The sequence below is a fragment of the Dipteris shenzhenensis genome, chromosome 30 (assembly GCF_047967505.1).
Source record: "Dipteris shenzhenensis isolate YYH24624 ecotype China chromosome 30, Dip_SZ_1.0, whole genome shotgun sequence".
Taxonomy (NCBI): Eukaryota; Viridiplantae; Streptophyta; class Polypodiopsida; order Gleicheniales; family Dipteridaceae; genus Dipteris; species Dipteris shenzhenensis.
This window is the reverse complement of record NC_141625.1, coordinates 36,185,327-36,203,240: the sequence shown is the minus strand read 5'-3', so window position 1 is coordinate 36,203,240 and position 17,914 is coordinate 36,185,327.

The following is a 17,914-nucleotide window of genomic DNA, read 5'->3' as shown; positions in this document are numbered from 1 at the left end:
GCAATGGTCATTTGCACAGATGAGGATTCTAAAAGACACTGATGATGGTATGGTTGATAACATAACATCCTTATGTGATCCCTACTATGAGGTAGGCAAGAATATGAGATGGAGAATGCAATTTTTAAACGTGAGAAAGAGGCACGTGGTTTTCAATGATAAAGACAAGGTATACTACAATATCAAAGGACCTAAAAAGCGTGCCCATGTGCCAAGCTCTATCACTTCAAATGTGGATGATTTCAATGTACTCAATTATAGAAGTGACATCTTATCTGGAGTGGATGAGTTCATTGGTTCCGAGAAACAAAATGATTTTAGAAGCGAAGCCTTATTTGGGGTGGATGAATTCTTGCACAGTGAGAAGGGCAAAGGTTTCAATAGCGATGTCTTGTCAAGTGTGGATGAGTTCATGCATATTAACAAACCTGGTGTCAATCAAGCTTGTGGATTTGTGAAAGCCATGCAAGATGCCCAATGAGTGACGTTCTCTCAGGAGTGGAAGAGTTTCAAGGTTCTTAATACTCTCATAGAATATTGAATTCATTGAATGGTCCTAAGAGTATGTTAAAAACGAGGATGAGATCAATAGAGGATTATTCAATATTTAACTTTGATTGTGATATGGCCAAGGATGCAACGACCAATCATGGATGCTTGGTTACAAACAAATGTGAGGAGAAGAAGTGCATAAATACAGATAACAACGTGCACGAGGAATGAAAACGGTCATACATATGCATGAAGAGAAAGCGAATCCAGGCAGATCCACAAAAGCAACCAAAGAGGAAGAGAGTAATGAAGGAGGAGAACATGTTAAATGCATTGGGATATCTATGTTGCAAGCGAAGATGTATGCACTTCATTGATCTTGCAGACATCAAGGAATGTAGAGGACACGTGTGGCAAAGAAGAGGAAGCGAAAGAAATGAATACCTTCTTAGAAGTCTCTCTTGCTTTCTTCAGAATGGCAATAAAAGGCTAAGTTCAAGACAAAAGGTAAAACCTCTCGTAAATGGAAAAAAGATTTGCAATAAGGCATATCGCAATATTACTGGATTATCCCATGGTACATATTGGAATTTAGTCACCAAGGCAAAGGGCGGCAACAAATTTAGCATTCACGGTAATAGAGGAAGGTCCAAATTAAGAATCTCAACTGTCAGGGCAGCAGCAATTTTGCAAGACTTCATACATGAAAATGCTTTACCTCAACCCCATATATCTACCAAACTCCCTAACGGTGATGCGATCACTGAAATGCACCTTCCAATGGGCTTGACAAAGCTCGAAGTATTTGACTCTATTGCAGAAAAGCAAAGGCAAAGAGGGGATGCCGTAGCTTCTTCTCATACTTTGTATACTCTTTGGAAGAAGAACTTTGGATATGTTAAAATCCCAAGGAGGCAAAAAATGTCAAAGTGCAATGTCTGTGATCATTTAAAGTGAGCGATTGAGAGTGCAACATGTCCAAATCAAAGGGAATTATACAAAAAAAACCGAAAATCTCATCATGAACTTATTCGACACTCCAGACAAAAATATGCATTTTGGAAGGAGCAAGCTATTTCGCATCCCGATGACTACATGTGCCTTATTGTAGATGGCATGGATCAGAATACAACAACATTGCCTCGTTTTGTTGCCACTCCACCTAAATTACAAGGAAAGCACTTTCTAAAGACACATTTATGTGGAGTGTTAGTGCATGGAATTAAGTTCTTTGTAGATATATGGATTGATTCCTTGCATCTACATGATAGCAATCAAGTTGTAACATCTATTATGAAGGCAATTCGCAATGTACATGCAGAAAAAGGTCGCCTACCACCGACTTTGAGAATACAAACTGATAATTGCTGGCGAGAAAATAAGAATGTACTCATGTTTGCATTCTGCTCCATGCTAGTTGCTCATCGAATCTTCAATGAGGTCGAATGTGGATTTTTGTATGTTGGGCATACACACGAGGATATCGATCAGGTTTTTAGCACAGTCTCAAGGGAGCTTAAATGCAAGGATGTGGAGACAATAGATGACTTGGTAAGAAGATGCGGCAGGCAAGTTGGTGGTCGTAAGGAAAGTACAGTATGTGAGAGGCTCGAAAGAATGTATGATTGGAAGAGCTTCATTCTACCTTTCATACAAACGGGTGGTGATGCATTGAGAGGTCATACCAATCCACACTACTTTCATTTTTTTTTTAAAGATGAAAAACCCGTAATGCAATGGCAACAGTATTCTCATGATACAAAATGGGAACCTGAAGAACCTTACAGTCTCTTAACTTCAATTCCCAGCAAGGAAAGGTATCCAACATGGGCTCCTATACAAGAATTCAATGAGAGGTCTAACTGTGAAATAGAAGGATCAAAAGCATTTATTACATACAAAGAGAAAATGCTCTGGAGATATCCTGATTCGAAGCCTACTTGGAGAGAACACACTACCACTGTAATTAACAAGACACGAAATTTAATAAAGGACCTTGAGAGAATGCGAGGCTCAAAGGATGTCAAGGAAGAATGCAATATGTTTTGGCCAAATGTTCATAACGATTTGCGCCCAGCTCCAGTCTTTGAAAATGAATTTGTATCATTACTCCCACGTCCATATTGTGGACCGAAGAAGAGAGAGTTTATGCCACAAGTAGATATAGAGGTCGATTGTTTTGTTGTGGTTCGGCCATCGGATGATGAATATGAGAATGTGAAGTTTTGGGTTGCAAAAGTAGTTGATGTGCAAAGAGATGACCAAGGGAGAGCTACAACATTTACAGCGGTATGGTATGAGCCAAAGGGCAGGAAGGAGAATATGGATAACAACACATTGTATACTAATTGTATAATGAAGGAGTGGGTCCCAAATGATGAAGCGGTCTCTCAAGTTTCGACGGAGACAACATAGTGTCTTGGCATTCAAGGGCAAAGAAATCAAAGAAGCGCATGGGATATGAGGCAGAAGGAAAAATAAAAATACCACAGCAAAGTATTTTGCATATACATGAATTTTTAAGGATGCTTGCCATGGAGGAAGTAGACGGAGACAGTGCAAATGAAGAATGTCCATGATTAAAGCTTTGTATTGAAGTCCATTGAAGGATTTTATTTGGGTACTAGGCAAGAAGCCAATTCAAGACAATTATAATAAGAGTATGTCAAATGAGAGTCAAAATATGCACTAGATGTCACCCAAGGGTCAAGGCTTGGCAAGACAATAGGGAGTTAATGCAGATGGCACCTGGCAAGGGACTATCACATTGAGCAATAAGACAATGGGGAGTCAATGCACCCAAGGGGCAAGGCTTGGCAAGACAAGTGGGAGTTAATGCAGATGGAGTGCAGATGGCACCTATATTTTGCACTGGATGTCACCCAGGGGTCAAGGCTTGGCAAGACAATAGGGAGTTAATGCAGATGGCACCTAGCAAGGGACTATCACATTGAGCAATAAGAGAATGGGGAGTCAATGCACCCAAGGGGCAAGGCTTGGCAAGACAAGTGGGAGTTAATGCAGATGGCACCTGGTAAGGGAATGTCGTGACATTGAGCAATAAGAGAATGGGGAGTCAAATTATGCAGATGGCACGAATTGAGGCTCTTTAAGAGCAACAATTTAAATTGTAAATATATGTTCAATCTATATTATTTTGGATATAAAGACTCTAGCTGAGAGCAACGTCTCTCAATGTAATCATATAATAATAGCTATAATTACTGTATAATTGGGATTCAATTAAATACATTAATCAACATAATGTCTAATTGAACTTATTAACTAATTTAATGATTAATAAATCAAATTAATTCATCCAATTAATCTTTCTAATCTATGAATCTAATTAATTAATCAATTATTTAACATAAGCACAGCTTAATTATATTTTAAATAAATAATTTAATTTAATAAATTTAATCAATTACTCAAATTAATATAATTAATCTAAATAGATTCATTAGATTATTCTAATTAATTTAAATGTATTGGATTTAATTAATTTTTTTGCTTAATTTTGTATTTTTTCTCTAAATGAGCTAGATGGTCAAAAATAAAAGGAGATGTGGCATACGCCATATGTGAATTAATCATTTGGCTTAATTTTGTATTATTTCCCTAAATGAGCTACATGTTCAAAAAAAAGGGGAGATATGATGTATGCCATATGTTTCACATTACCTTCATTTTGATTTTGGACTTTTTTCGAGAATCTTGCTACAAGCTGAAAGCCTTCCCACTAGCTCGTACTTGTATAATGACTTGTGAAATGACTAACACTCTCTTTATATATTCCTTGTCTTATCAAAAAAACTCTTCCTACCCTTCTTTCCCTCTCTTTTACACTAAAATTTTAAAATTTAAACACTTCCCCCCTTGGATTAACACATCTCAAGAGCATCAAATTAAGCTCTTGAATCTTTTTGGCTATGGCTATGGCTATGGCGCTTTGCAAGAATCGATGCATTTCTCTTGCTCAATTACCCTCTCCCTGTGGTGAAGAATCAAAAATTTGTAACCTAGCCTCAACATCCCTAACATTTCACATCAATCTCCTCTTTCATAAAGGTCGTTCCCATGCTAAAATTTGCATGCATGGAGGTTGTTCCCACGCTAAAGTTTTACAACTCCATCCACTTCCTCTCCATTGACGCTATCGAGAAGGCCAACTTCGATGACCCTGGCCTCCCCATGGGCTGCGCGTGCCTGTCCGCCACATCCTCTACGATGAGTGATGAAGTACAATCCCAAGAACCCATACTAGTTCAACAAGGATCGCTTCGTCAGTTCTACGGCCTTAGGCGGGGGTGTTTTGATATTTGGAATGGTCTTTCTGTGGGCTGCACCATCTGTGAATGATTTCTTCCTGCTAAGCCCATTGTACTATGATGTACTATGGATGATATTGCCTCTCCTAATTAAGTTGAGTTAATTTAACCTATTTTAATCTAATTTAATCTATCAAAATTAATGTAATCTATTTAATTTAAACCATTTAAATCTATTCAAATTTAATTACATTATTTAAATTTAATCTATATAAATTAATTTAAACTAATTGAATTAATTTATGATAAAATTTAGTTAATCTATTTAAATTAATTAAATTAATCTATTTAATTTAAGTGAATATATTTCAACTAATTACTCACTATTTTTAAATTAACCTATTTAAATTAATGAAATTAACTATTTAAGTTAATCTGCTTAAATCAATCTATTGAAATTAATTTAATCTATTATAATTTTTAAAATTAATCTTAAATCAATGAAATGAACATATTTAAGTTAATCTACTTAAATCAATTTATTTAAATTAATATGTAATTAATTTAAGTAAATCTACTTAAATGAATTAAATTAATCTATTTATTTTAAGTTATTGTATTTAAATTAATTAATTACTATTTTTAAATTAATATATTTAAAATAATTATTTAAATTGAGATTAATTAAATTAATCTATGATTATTTTAGGTAAATCTATTTTAATTAAATTAATCTATTTAATTTAAGTTACCCTATTTAAATTAATTAATTACTATTTTGAAATTAGTATTTTTTAATTTAAAATCTTCTTAAATTATTCTATTTAAATTAAGATTATTTAATCACTTAAAAATATTTAAATTTATTAATATATGGTATACTATTAAGTTAAATTTATATAAGATATATAGGTCAATTGAATATATATTTAAGTTATGTTGATTTTTAAAAAATATATTTTTTTAAATCTTTTAGGAAAATGTTTTTGAGAAATTTTCATTAAAAAGGAAAATAGATATCAAATCATATATATATATATATATATATAACAAAAAGTTGTCTCCTCTATATGCATTTTTTGCTTCCACTTGGATTCCCTAGTGGCAATTTAGGGGGACAAGCCCCACCCTTCATCATAAAGTTGGTCGAAACAGGCAAGCATCCAATTGTAATTGAAAATGGCCTATACTTAAATGGTGTACTTCTACACCAAGAACCCCTCAATAAAAACACCCCTCTTTACTTATGAACTAAGTGATTTTTTTCTAAATTGAGCAATTATGAATCAAATAGTAAGAGCCACAAATGTATATAGTTCTACATCGACCCTATGTAGATATTGAGGATTGTGAGCCCTTCACATCAAATATTTCATCAAGGAGCAACTTGCAGTTGTAGCACACTCTCCACCCACAGCTATATGGATCGTTTTTCTCTACAACCTCACATCATTGTAAGTCCATTGCTTCTTGCAAGTCACAATCATAGTTTGTGACTTGTTTAATTGCACTTATTTACCTCGATGCGGACCTATCCATCATAAGATACAAGGGAATGAATAAGTGCATCTTAAAAGATACATACCATGAAAGTTACAATGCATTAAGAGTAAGTGTACCATGAAAGTTATATACTTACGCTAACACATTGCCATGATATCTTGGCATTGAATTGGCAAAATAGCATTTATTGGCTTGTAGGTCCAAAGCTACCAAACTACAATGTTTCGTGCATGACCAATTAGGAATCTTTATTATTTGACTTCATCTTACATCTTGTAAAAGTGAATATGAGGTTGCCATGTCACTTACGTCTCATTATATGGAAAAACAATAACTCATATGTTGTCCATATTGAAAGTTTGCAGCCAGGTGCAGATATCTTCTAGTGACTTTTTAGTATTGTTGAGCCATGTAGAAAGAAGGGAATCTATGATATATACACAATTTGCAAAATTTACAGGAAACCAAGATATCATTATACTACATTAAAAAATAACCAAAAATTAGCTCATTAGATTTAATCAATATATAAATGCTAAGCCAAGATAAAGAAAATAACCAAACATTAGCTCATTAGATTTAATCAATATATAAATACTAAGCAAAGATAAAGTTTGTATCAAACTTGAGGGTGGACATTATGACTTTATCATTCATTAACCTCTTTTCCTTGATATCTTAGGATTTGAAATTCTTCTGGCCCAAATGATAGATATTGAGGTCATTGTCCAATCACAACTTGCATATCAAAGTTGCTTCCTATTTCTTGTAGCTTGGATAAATATTCAGAATTCTTAAGCATGAGCCATGCCATCATCATATCCTCTGAGTTCCCATAGAAGCGAAGTAGTTGACTCTCTATATCAGGAAAGTCTTTCGATGATCCTTTTATTGTCATAAATATTTCACTTTCAAATTTTCCAGCAATCATCATATCAATTAATCTTGAAGGAAATATTGTGCCCTTCCTAACTTCAAATCCACATGAACTCAAAGTCTTCTTCCTTCCCCTCTGTCGTCTGTAAAAAATACAAAAGCTTGTGAGATTGATAGGTTATATTTAAATGTAATGCTGGTAAAATAAAAGTAAAGGGTCATACCAGGATATGTGTCTGTGATTTCTGTGTAATCTTGTGATCCAGGAAGCTCATCATGTCATCATCTTCATCACCTTTGTCTTTATACAGGGAGCCATCAACATCTTCCATGTCATCATCTCCAATCCTCTTATGTTCCACCTCTTTCTCGTAGCCGACAGTTAGATCAGCTTGTAGGTGGAAGTGTGCCATGCAAGCCTTTCTTTCGATAGCATTAGTGGAATATCCTTTTTTGAGAAGATCTTCAAAAAGATATCCCATCCGTAATAGGGTGACTTCCCAATTAGGTGGTTGCAAGTATTCCAGCATAGTAATCAAAAGACTTCCGCTTTTTGGAGAACATTCATAGATTTTGGAGTGCACTTGATTCTGAGAGAACTGCCTCATGGAAGTCCCCCTTATGTTATGTTGTAGAGATTGGTCAGGATATGGACTCCGCATGCATAAGAGGAATGATTTGAGGCATTGGATCTTTAATCCACATTCTCTCTTGCTTGTCTTGGATGCATACACACCATTGTAGGCATAAACTTTCTCCAAAGTGTTATGTATCTCTTCCTTATTTTCTTTACTGACAAAAGTCAAAATATTGCAAATTCTAGCTCTACTAATGGTGGTATATAGTATTCTATCAATGAATTGGCGAATATCATTGAAAGAAACCTCATCGATAAAGAATACTTGGGGCTTATCCCAGCTTGTTTCATCAATTAAAAAGTCATCATATGAAATGCCCTTGTACGCTATAAGCTTTCCAGATTCTAAAGTGATGTTGGCATTGAATTGAAAGCCGTGGTTGACTGCACTTGTTATTCCCAGTTTATGCTCATTCACAAGCTTCTCAACATATGCAATCACCTGTGGTGGGATTTGGGCTCTCATGAATGAGGTGACTACTTCGGCCTCATCTTCTTGATTCTTCATCCACTTATGTGCCCATGCGTTTTCCTTACTGTGGATAAAGCGGCTATATGCTTCACAATATTAGGGTCATATTGCATTGACCAATAGGAATTACTTTTTCTGTGAGAAAATATCTGATTGCACTATTCACTGCATCACGTTTCACCTGTATGTTGATGCACTCCTGCATGTAATGATCTTTGTTCTTCCTGCAAAAAAGCCATTCTTTCTTGAGAAGTTTTTCTATTGCCATTGTTACATAGCTATCTGGCAAATACTTCATGGGCCTCGACATTCTACTGTCACCTCTTTTTTCTCAACCTTTGACTTTTGTGATAGTAACAAAGGACCTTCATTAGTAACCTCACCCTTCTAGTATGCACTGCAAACTGCCACAACTTGCTTAAACACCTCATTAGGTCAAAAAATTATACTTGTGTAGTCAGCATATCTATCTCTCGCTACCTTGAAGCTTGTGAGAGATTCTTCCTATTCTTGACTTCCCCTGGTATAGCTGCACTTACACTTGTATAAAAGTTGACTAATGTGTCTGCATCTGCTTTTGTGGTAGTCCTTTTCAAATGTGTTACTGGAGAACCAAGTGTATAGTCCATAGATTCCTCACTTTCATTAGGATTTTCGATGTCGAGGTTATCTTGCGTTTTGCAAAAATATCATCATTAACACACTATTAAAAAATTTTGGACTTTCTCTCCTGGTTTGGACTTTTTTTTGGAGCATATCCTCCCCCATCAAATAACTATAATAATAATAATAGTAGTCTCCTAACTCCACTTCAATTTTAACACTATACTGATAAAGTGAAAATATGACACCATATGAAAAGAGTTTGTTGAATTCAACAAATAAGTAGTGTATAGATACACCATTTTTTTGAAAAAAAAGAGTTTGTTGAATTCAATATATAAGTGGTATATAGATACACCATTTTTTTGAAAAACAAAGCATACAGTACATTATCTTATTGGTGGTGTATAGATACACCATTTGTATGGAAAAAAGCATACAAAACATTATCTTATGCATCTGAATCTCGTTTAAAGTCATCAGATTCATGTAATGTATTTGTGCTTGATGGGTCAAGTCTTGCCAAATGATGTTTAATATGGACACGACTTGGATTAGGGATTGTGATACATTTTTCAACATTGTATCCATGCTTCTTTTTAAAACTTCATGTTCTTGATTTCCAACAATTAATAATGCTACTGACTTCCACCTCTATTAATCCCTCATTATTTGGAACCCATTGATGTTTCTTTTGCAAGCATCCCTCATAGAGTTGTTTTATTGTATCTTCTCGGGAGATTTTTCAATGGCTTTGGTTCATACCATAAAGCTGTGAATGTTATAGGAGTTCCCTTGTCATCCCTTTCTATCTTAGCAACCTTTGCAACCCAAATTGGGCCACCTTGGTCATCCAACTCTGAACCTGGATCAAATGCCCAAACTGCAACAAATAGACTCTCTTTAATCTCATTAGATGGTATAAACTCTGGTAAGGGTTTATCTCCCTTCCTGCCACAATATTTTCGAGGTAAAAGGCATTCCTCTGCTTCTTCCATATCTACTAACATATTTATATCCAAAGGAAAACTTGGTGACCTAGTTTGTTCCAGCCAAAAGGATTCACAGTATTCAATGCTCATTAAGTTTTCTTATCTTTCTAAAGATTGGATAAGTGATTCAGTTGATTTAATTGTCTCTAAATTCTTAGTTGATCGCTCTGGATATTTCTGCATCATACTTTGAAGATGTTTAATGAAGGCTTTCAAGCCTTTCATTTCATCTATGTCAAGTGATTTGCTTTTTGCAAGAACAAATCTAGTTTCCTCCAATGGAATTATTCGTTGTAATAAAGCATGTGCAAAATAGCATATCCTCCATTGTCAAAACATCCATTGACTTCAACTCACCAGAGATAACACTGAAGATTTGATCTATGTCTTCATGTGTATGGCCAACAAGAAGAAAGCCAACTTCCACTTCTTCAAATATTTTCAAACCAACCAGCATAGAGCATAAAGCAAATATATATTTATTCTTGTTCTCTCTCCAACAATTATCAGCTTGTATTCACAATGTGTTAGGTAAACATCCGCGAGCATCTCTAACCTTTCTTATTACTTTCATGATTGATGTAACAACTTGGTTACTATCATGGTCATGTAAACTATCAATCCATACATCACAAACTATTCGGTATCCATGTACTTATACTCCACACAAGTGTGTTTTTAGTCCACGTTTACCCTCCAATGCCGGTGGGATATGTCTATATCATGGCAAAGTTGTTGTATTCTGGTCCATGCCATCAATGGTGATGCACATGGACTTATCGACATGTGAAATAGCTTCCTCTCTCCAAGAAGCATACAACTTTCGAGCATCTTGCACATGATGTAAATGGATTGATCGCCATTTAATATATATTCCTCGCTGCTGCTCACATTTACTATGTTCAATGGCATTTTTTAATTCATCACATGTCTTACATTCTGACATCCTTTGCTTTGATGGTGTCTTGACATGGCAAAAATCTCTACGCCAAATTTTGTACAAGATTGACCGTGAAATCATGCTCTCGTCTCTGTCTTGTAAAGTTTTATTGACAGTTTCTAGGACGACCTTCTTTGTCATTCCCGAAGGAAGATGTTGTTGACATTCGACAAGTCCATCTAGCATTGTTTGTTGAAGATGAGGCTGTGGTAATGCATGGTCTTTGAGAGCTTGCTTTAATGTTGTGGTTGCATTTATAGTGCTTCCATGGCATTTAAGCTTGTAGGTATTTCCATGAATGGTATGAACCACTTTTTCTTTCACCTCTGCCCAAATGGTCCAGTATGTGCCATGTGATAGTCTAGTTAACCATTGATATCCTCGATTGCAAATGGGTCTCCCATTCACCATGGGTTTCAATCTAGGTTTACTATGTCTTGTGCTCAAATCTTGATTAGTGCCTTGATGAAGAAAGTATGAAAACTCTTGAAGAAGATAGTTATGTCTATTAGGCGCTGTCTTACTCCAAATACCAAGTCGTATGGCTACACAATCATCTTTCCCAACTTTTCTAATGCAAAGTCTCTTGCAACAAACTTGCATAAGCATCCTTTCCATATTCTTCTCGGATAACATTACATGTCTCTTTGATTCTGGAATTGATGCCATGATTCTTCGCCTCTTCACACTCACATACTTTCTTTTTGTAAATAGTGTATTGCGTTTTCCAATTGTAAGCCCATCAGACCTCGAATCCATTTCCCTTGAATCTTCATCTCTATAATCAAATGATGTGTGGGCTTGAGAATTATTTGATACTTTATAATATCTTCGAAATGGCAATCTGGTAGGCATGTTCATTGATGTCACTTTGCCTCTTGAATTTTTGGTTGAACTCTTTCTCCTTCGTAACTCAAGATTCTCCCATCTATATTCTCTGGCATGCTAGCAACAATATTACAAACAACATGACAAGTCTCAGATTCTCTGCCCCTTTTGCCCTGCATTCGAGTAGTAACATCATGATCATTGTCACTAATATCATCAATTCCTGTTATTGCATCACTTATCCCATCGATCTTTGCGTGTATTTTTCTTTGTAGTTGTGGGGGTTAAAGGTCACTATGCCTTTACCCTGGTTATGTACAATACTCAAACACATATATAAATGAATGAAAAAGAAGATTAGGGTGGTTCTGCACCCACCAAAACTTGTGTGGCTCTCTATCTCTCTCTCTCCCTCTTCCGTTCTTGCTTTCGTTGAGAGCACTCTCAACTGGTATCAGAGCCCGGATGATCTAGCTGAGCATGCATGAATGCTTGGAAGCTCAGCAGCTTTGTGGCAGGAAGGAGAAGCTCTGTGGGAAGCTTTGTGGGTGACTTTACTTGCATCCGAGTGTGTAGAGACCTTGGAGGAACCTTTATAAAAGTCACTTTGGCTTTGCGAAGTGGTTTTGAGAGCCGGTTAAGTGTTTTCAAAGAAAAAGTCGTTTTTTGAGCTTTTCCTTGTTCCGTTCGATGACAAAGACTCTGTATTGACTTGTAGAGGCAACTATTACTTGCTTTTGGTGTCCACTTCACTTCAGGAGCTTGGAAACACCTTCATTCTTGAATCTGGGATCATTTCATTGGATTTCTGACTCATTGTGTCAGTTTTTGCGTTTTTCTACCCGGGTGTTGGAACTCAAGTTTGGAGCAACCATTTGTAGATCTGTCAGTTCCAATGGACTCAAGAGGTCCTACAACTTCTATGTTGCTCATCATTCGCACTCCGGTGGAGTTTACAAATAGTTCTGTTTTCAAAAACGTTTTTCAGTCCGTGTATTGGACCCAATGATTGAGACCACGGTTTCCAAAACTGTCTATCCCATTGCGTTCCGGACGCTCAAAAACCCCTACCTGTCAGTTCTTACACGATTCGGTGGAGTATTTTCAGAGTTATAGATCTCTATGTATTCGATTTCGTCTCTCTGTTATGCATTTTTCATTCTAAGGTTTTGAAACCTTAGATTTATGCCACATGGCAGTGGATAAGTGTTGACTCCCATTTCTCACTCATCGGTTGGGATTTTGGAGTTTCGGTAGAAGAGAGATATTTGCAGATTTTCTTGCTGAGTCCAATTATGCAATGGCGCCCATGTTTTGAGGCATCTCAAGTTCTATTTTCAGTAGCGGTCTTTTTCGTGGGACCATGATTTCTTGAGCATACCTTATGCAAATCACTCTGGTTGCACTTTGAGCCATGTGCGCTCATTCGTGGTGTGCATTGGGTTGCAATGGATGATTTATAGGCCATTTGGATGCATTGCGATCCTTATTGGATGCACTGATAGGCCTAGCTTGCCTTGTGGGATGCTATTTTTATGGACGCTTTGCACATGGATGCTATTTTATGCTAAGGGACAGCTTTGACACATTGCAGGTGATGCACTGATAGTGTTATGCTCTCTTGGATGAGATATTATTGATGCATATGCCCATGGACGGTGTTTATGCTTGAGCCATTTGGCACCTATTGGCATTTTGGATTGCCATTGCGGTTGGCATTTTCTTTTGGGCCAGATTTGCTCATATGGATGCATAGTACATGCACATGAGTCAGCTGCATTTTTTTGATGCTTTGAGCTTTGAGTTTTGGTGATATTTCAGTCTATTGTGGCATACACATTTGCATGCACCTAGTATTTGGTGTGATTCTCTCTTACAGGCACTAGCATTTGGGATTTTGCTTTATTTGCATCATGGCATCCTCTTCCATGTCTGAAAAGGAGTTTTTCAACATTTAAAAGCTTGATGGGACAAACTTTTCTTTGTGGAAAGAACAGATAAGGGATGTGCTTATTCAAAAGAAGCAGATTAAACCCTTGGCAGAGATTGAAGCTAAGCCTGCAAATATGTCTGAGGATGATTGGAATGAGTTGGATGCATTAGCAAAGTCTACTATTAGACTTCATCTTGCAGAGTCAGTTTATTTCACAGTAGTAAATGAGCAAACTACAGAAGATTTGTGGAAGAAACTGTGTGCCACTTATGAGAAGGAAACTGCCTCTAATAAAGTTTACCTCATGAAGAGGTTGTTTGAGCTACAGATGAAGGAAGGGGTCTCCATTGCTTCTCACTTAAATGAATTCAATATTATTTTTAGCTAGCTTCAGGCTCAAAAGATGAATTTTGATGCGGAGACTAAGGCAATATTTCTCTTATGTTCATTGCCATCCTCATGGGATACCTTCCGTACAGCTGTCAGTAACTCTGCACCTGGTGGAGTACTGAAATTTGATGATGTTGTGGGTAGCTTGTTGGCTGAGGAGATTAGATGGAAGTCTATGGACGGCAACAAGTAGGATGCAGCCTTAAATGTGCAAAGGGGCAGATCACAGTTCAGGGGGAAGTCCCAAGAAAGTGGGAAGTCTTGTAGCAAATCCAGGGCACAGAACATTGAGTGTTACCACTGTGGCAAGAAGGGCCATATGAAAAAGGATTGCTACAAGCTGAAAAGAGAGAAAAAGGATAAGAAAAAGAATGCAAATTGGCATGCAAATCAGAAGGAAGAGAGTCCAAGGGAGGACAAAGGAAAAGTGAAGATCGAGGAGATCAATGCAGTCACACATGATAGTGACAATGACGTTCTCTTCATGTCTAGTTTATCTGCAGAGTTGCTTACCACTTCAGATGATGCATATTCCAAGGATTGGATTTTGGATTCTGGTGCTTCATTCCATGTTACTTCCCATAGGGAATGGTTCTCCACTTATGATAGTGGAAAGACAGGTTGCGTGCATCTTGGAAATGACTATGCATGTGACATAGTGGGAGTAGGTGACATAAAGTTTTCTTTTGCAAATGGGTCTGCATTTATTTTGAAACATGTGAGACATGTGCCTAAGTTGACCTAGAGTTTTACTTCAATGGGTCAGCTAGATGATGCTGGTTTTCACACCACTTTTGGCTTTCAGAGTTGGAAAATTCTAAAGGGCTCTGTGCTTTTGGCCAGGGGTGCCAAGTGTGGGACTTTGTATCCCTTACATGTATCAGGGGTATTTGATCATGTTGTTGCAATAACCGAGCAGCCAAGCACTTCTTTGTGGCATTGCAGGTTGGGGCACATGAGCCAGAATGGAATGAAACTCTTATGCCGTTTGGGTTATGTACCGCATTAGAGTTTCTCTGATTTTGAATTTTGTGAGCACTGTCTCTATGGGAAGTAGACTAAATCAGCCCATAAAAGAAGGGGAAAGAAAGATTTTGAAAAGCTTGATTCGGTGTATTTAGATGTATGTGATCCCATGCCTACACGGTCAGTAGGCGGGGCTGAATACTATGTGACATTCATTGATGATGCAACTAGGAAAGTGTGGGCTTATGCTATAGCTCGAAAGAGTGATGTGTTCCTGGTATTTTAGAAATGGCTGGCCTTGGTTCAGTCAGGTAGAATGCTTAAATGCCTACAGACTGACAATGGTGGAGAGTATCTCTCTCATGACTTTCAGCATTTATGTGATACACGTGGGATTAAGAGGGAGCTCACATCCCCTCATACTCTAGAGCAAAATCTAGTTGCAGAAAAGATGAACCGTACCATTCAAGAAAGGTTGCAATGCATGCTTTCCAATGCAAGTCTTTCTGGTGGTTTTTGGGCTAAGGCAATGAAGACTGCAGTGCATGTGATCAATAGCACTTAGTAAGAGTTTGGATGGTGGTATTCCTGAAGAGGCATGGAGTGGCAAGAAGCCCTCTTACTCTCATTTGCATATATTTGGGTGTGAGGCATATGCACATGTGCCAAAAGAGCTTCGAAAGAAGCTAGATCCTAAGTCTAGGAAATGCATCTTTTTGAGTTATGGTGAAAGTAGAGAGATGGGCTATTGTCTCTGGGATCCAAAAGCAAATAAGATCATATGTAGCCATGATGTAGTCTTCAATGAGAAGAAGATGCATAAGGCACCCATAAGGGATGTGGAAATGAGGAGAATCACTTTCCAGGATGTGAATCCACCTGCATATGTTGATAGACAGCAAGCTGTCCATGCACCAAATGTGCAAGAAATGGTACCACCAAGTACTCCCATAGGTATACAATCAAGGGTAGATGATGGATCATCTATTGGTGGAAATGATGAGCCAAATGTGGCTGATATGCAGGTGGGACAGCAAGCTGAAATGCCCTTGAGAAGATCATCTAGAGTGTCTAGACCGCCTGATAGGTTTGTTCCAGGGGTAGACTATGTGATGCTTACTGATTGCAGGGAGCCTTCTTACTACAGAGAGGCTATGATGCGCGAGGATCAACGCAAGTGGGAGTATGCTATGCAATCAGAGATGAGTTCACTTATGAAGAATAAGACTTGGGACTTAGTTTCTTTGCCACATGGAAAGAAAGCATTGCCATGTAAATGGGTCTATAAGATGAAGGTCATAGGTGATGATGTGCCTAGGTACAAGGCCCGTTTGGTTGCTAAAGGGTTCAAGCAAGAGAAGGGTGTGGACTTTGATGAGATATTCTCTCCGGTTGTGAAGATGACCACACTTAGATGCATGCTTGGACTAGTGGCATTAGAGGATATGGAGCTTATGCAGATCAATGTCAAGATAGCTTTCTTGCATGGGGATTTGCATGAGGAAATTTACATGGTGCAGCCGGAAGGCTTTGAAGAAAAGGGCAAAGAGCATTTAGTTTGCAAGCTGAAGAAGAGTCTCTATGGTCTTAAGCAAGCGCCTAGAGAATGGTATCAGAAGTTTGATGCTTTCATTCAATCCCAGGGTTCCAGAAGGAGTGAAATTGATCACTGCCTCTACACTAAAAGGGCTAAGGATAATAGCCCGATAATCCTGGCACTATATGTGGATGATATGCTATTGGCTAGCAATAATACTTATGATCTAGATGCATTAAAGGCCAAGTTACATGAGGCCTTTGATATGAAGGATTTGGGACTTGCAGGTCATATTCTTGGTATGCGCATCACGCGTGATCGGAGTAGGAAACTCCTTTGGATTTCACAGAAGGAGTATGTTACAAAAGTATTGTAGCATTTCAATATGGAGGGGGGGAAGGCAGTGAGTACTCCATTGCCTCCATATGTGAAACTGAGTCATACAGATAGTCCAAATCAGATGAGGAGAGGGCCATGATGGCCAAGGTTCCTTATGCATCAACATTTGGGAGTCTTATGTATGCTATGATAGCTACTAGACCATTTGCAGTGGGAGTTGTTCGCCAGTATATGGCTAATCCAAGAAAGAGGCATTGGGAGGCAGTTAAGTGCATCATGAGGTACATGAAGGGTACCAAGGAGATGTGCATCTACTTTGGTAAAGGAGACATGGGTGTACTTGGGTACACAGATTCAAACTATGTAGGGCATGTGGATAGTAGGAGATCCACTTCTGGTTATGTGTTCACCTTTGCAGGTGGTGCAGTGTCATGGATGTCCCGTGCACAGAAGTGCGTTGCTTTGTCTACCACAGAGGCTGAGTATGTTGCAGCCATAGAGGGTTGCAAGGAGGCTATATGGCTTGATCGGCTAGTGGGAGATTTGGGGATTCATACAGGTGTACCGACATTGCATAGTGATTCCATGAGTGCTATTCAGCTAGCATGGAATCCGGTCTTTCATGCAAAGACCAAACACATTGAGGTCAGGTACCATTTCATCAGGGAGGTACTTGAGGACAAGCGCATAGAGCTTGTCAAGGTTCATACAGATGATGACTTTGCAGATATGCTGACGAAGAGTCTACCTAGTCAGCAGTTTGAGTATTGTTGTGTATTGATGGGCATTGGATGGTATGCTCACTGGTTGTTCTCCCTTAAAGGCACATTGTCCTTTAAGTGGGAGGTTGTGGGGGTTAAAGGTCACTGTGCCTTTACCCCAGTTATGTACAATACTCAAACACATATATAAATGAATGAAAAAGAAGATTAGGGTGGTTCTGCACCCACCAAAACTTGTGTGGCTCTCTGTCTCTCTCTCTCCCTCTTCTGTTCTTGCTTCCGTTGAGAGCACTCACAGTAGTCCCATCTTATTATTCTCAACACAAGACAAGTCTTCTATATTAGTAAGCATGTTTGAGTCACTTGCAACACAAGACAAGTCCTCTATACCAGTGAGCCTGTTTGAGTCACTT